This window comes from Lissotriton helveticus, chromosome 6, assembly GCF_964261635.1.
Source record: "Lissotriton helveticus chromosome 6, aLisHel1.1, whole genome shotgun sequence".
NCBI classification, from domain to species: Eukaryota; Metazoa; Chordata; class Amphibia; order Caudata; family Salamandridae; genus Lissotriton; species Lissotriton helveticus.
In genome coordinates, this window is record NC_136067.1 from 1955939734 (window position 1) to 1955942966 (window position 3233).

Genomic DNA, 3233 nt, shown 5'->3' on the forward strand with positions numbered 1-3233 from the left:
TTAATCCATCACCGTTCTTTAGCCCACTCTGCCACCCCAGTTCAGACATGGCCATATGCAAATCAGTCTGACCCTGTGCATCATGGGAACAGTCCAGCCCGAACTGCCAGGCCATACTTTCCCTGGACCGGAAACAAGCTTCCAAGGACCGGTTTCTGGCATTCCAGCCGTCTTCAGCCCGGCTTGCTTGAATCCAGTGGCAAAGTGAGCAAGCTTCCCTCTTTCAGAAGACAGGTGCAGCTAGAGGCAGAAGCAGCGCAAGCTTCCCTCTTTCAGAAGACAGGTAAAGCCAGGGCAGAAGCAGCGCAAGCTTCCCTCTTTCAGAAGACAGGTGCAGCTAGAGGCAGAAGCAGCGCAGCTTCCCTCTTTCAGAAGACAGATACAGCCAGGGCAGAAGCAGTGCAAGCTTCCCTCTTTCAGAAGATAGTTATAGCTTAGGCAGAAGCAGCGTACGCATTCCTCTTTCAGAAGACAGGTACAGCCAGGGCAGATGCAGCACAAGCTTCCCTCTTTCAGAAGACAGGCACAGCTAGGGCAGAAGCAGCGCAAGCTTCTCTCTTTCAGAAGACAGGTACAGCTAGGGCAGAAGCAGCGCAAGCTTCCCTCTTTCTGAAGACAGGTACAGCCAGGGCAGAAGCAGCGCAAGCTTCCCTCTTTCAGAAGACATGAATAGCTAAGACAGAAGGAGCATAAGCTTCCCTCTTTCTGAAGACAGGTACAGCTAGGGCGGAAGCAGCGCAAGCTTCCCTCTTTCAGAAGACAGGTGCAGCTAGAGGCAGAAGCAGCGCAAGCTTCCCTCTTTCAGAAGACAGGTGCAGCTAGAGGCAGAAGCAGCGCAGCTTCCCTCTTTCAGAAGACAGATACAGCCAGGGCAGAAGCAGCGCAAGCTTCCCTCTTACAGGAGACAGGTACAGCCAGGGCAGAAGCAGCACAAGCTTCCCTCTTTCAGAAGACAGGTACAGCTAGATCAGAAGCAGTGCAAGCTTCCCTCTTTCAGAAGACAGGTACAGCCAGGGCAGAAGCAGCAGAAGCTTCCCTCTTTCAGGAGACAGGTACAGCCAGGGCAGAAGCAGCGCAAGCTTCCCTCTTTCAGAAGACAGGTACAGCCAGGGCAGAAGCAGCGCAAGCTTCCCTCTTTCAGAAGAAAGGTACAGCCAGGGCAGAAGCAGTGCAAGCATCCTTCTTTCAGACGAGAGATCCAGCTAGAGGCAGAAGCAGCTCAAGATTCCCTCTTTCAAAAGACAGATACAGCCAGGGCAGAAGCAGCGCAAGCTTCCCTCTTTCAGAAGACAGGTACAGCTAAGGCAGAAGCAGCGCAAGCTTCCCTCTTTCAGAAGACAGGTGCAGCCAGGGCAGAAGCAGCGCAAGCTTCCCTCTTTCAGAAGACAGGTACAGCCAGGGCAGAAGCAGCGCAAGCTTCCCTCTTTCAGAAGACAGATGCAGCCAGGGCAGAAGCAGCGCAAGCTTCCCTCTTTCAGAAGACAGGTACAGCTAAGGCAGTAGCAGCGCAAGCTTCCCTCTTTCAGAAGACAGGGGCAGCTATGGCAGAAGCAGCACAAGCTTCCCTCTTTCAGAAGACAGGTGCAGCTAGGGCAGAAGCAGCACAAGCTTCCCTCTTTCAGAAGACAGGTGCAGCTAGGGCAGAAGCAGCACAAGCTTCCCTCTTTCAGAAGACAGGTACAGCTAAGGCAGAAGCAGCGCAAGCTTCCCTCTTTCAGAAGACAGGTGCAGCCAGGGCAGAAGCAGCGCAAGCTTCCCTCTTTCAGAAGACAGGTGCAGCCAGGGCAGAAGCAGCGCAAGCTTCCATCTTGCACAAGAAAGGTACAGCCAGGGCCAAAGCAGCGCAAGCTTCCCTCTTTCAGAAGACAGGTACAGCCAGGGCAGAAGCAGTGCAAGCTTCCCTCTTTCAGAAGACAGGTACAGCCAGGGCAGAAGCAGCGCAAGCTTCCCTCTTTCAGAAGACAGATGCAGCCAGGCCAGAAGCAGCACAAGCTTCCCTCTTTCAGAAGACAGGTGCAGCTAGGGCAGAAGCAGCGCAAGCTTCCCTCTTTCAGAAGACAGGTACAGCCAGGCCATAAGCAGCGCAAGCTTCCCTCTTTCAGAAGACAGGTGCAGCCAGGGCAGAAGCAGCGCAAGCTTCCCTCTTTCAGAAGACAGGTGCAGCCAGGGCAGAAGCAGCGCAAGCTTCCCTCTTTCAGAAGACAGGCGCAGCCAGGCCAGAAGCAGCGCAAGCTTCCCTCTTTCAGAAGACAGGCGCAGCCAGGCCAGAAGCAGCGCAAGCTTCCCTCTTTCAGAAGACAGGTGCAGCCAGGGCAGAAGCAGCGCAAGCTTCCCTCTTTCATAAGACAGGTGCAGCCAGGGCAGAAGCAGCGCAAGCTTCCCTCTTTAGAAGACAGGTACAGCCAGGGCAGAAGCAGTGCAAGGTTCCCTCTTTCAGAAGACAGGTACAGCCAGGGCAGAAGCAGCACAAGCTTCCCTCTTTCAGAAGACAGGGACAGCCAGCGCAGGAGCAGTGCAAGCTTCCCTCTTTCAGAAGACAGGCGCAGCCAGGCCAGAAGCAGCGCAAGCTTCCCTCTTTCAGAAGACAGGTGCAGCCAGGGCAGAAGCAGCGCAAGCTTCCCTCTTTCAGAAGACAGGTTCAGCCAGGGCAGAAGCAGCACAAGCTTCCCTCTTTCAGAAGACAGGTGCAGCCAGGGCAGAAGCAGCGCAAGCTTCCCTCTTTCAGAAGACAGGTACAGCCAGGGCAGAAGCAGCACAAGCTTCCCTCTTTCAGAAGACAGGTACAGCCAGGGCAGAAGCAGCGCAAGCTTCCCTCTTTCAGAAGACAGGTGCAGCTAGGGCAGAAGCAGCACAAGCTTCCCTCTTTCAGAAGACAGGCACAGCCAGGGCAGAAGCAGCGCAAGCTTCCATCTTGCACAAGAAAGGTACGGCCAGGGCAGAAGCAGCGCAAGCTTCCCTCTTTCAGAAGACAGATACAGCCAGGGCAGAAGCAGCGCAAGCTTCCCTCTTTCAGAAGACAGGTGCAGCCAGGGCAGAAGCAGCGCAAGCTTCCATCTTGCACAAGAAAGGTACAGCCAGGGCCAAAGCAGCGCAAGCTTCCCTCTTTCAGAAGACAGGTACGGCCAGGGCAGAAGCAGCACAAGCTTCCCTCTTTCAGAAGACAGGTACAGCCAGGGCCGAAGCAGCGCAAGCTTCCCTCTTTCAGAAGACAGGTACACCAGGGCAGAAGCAGC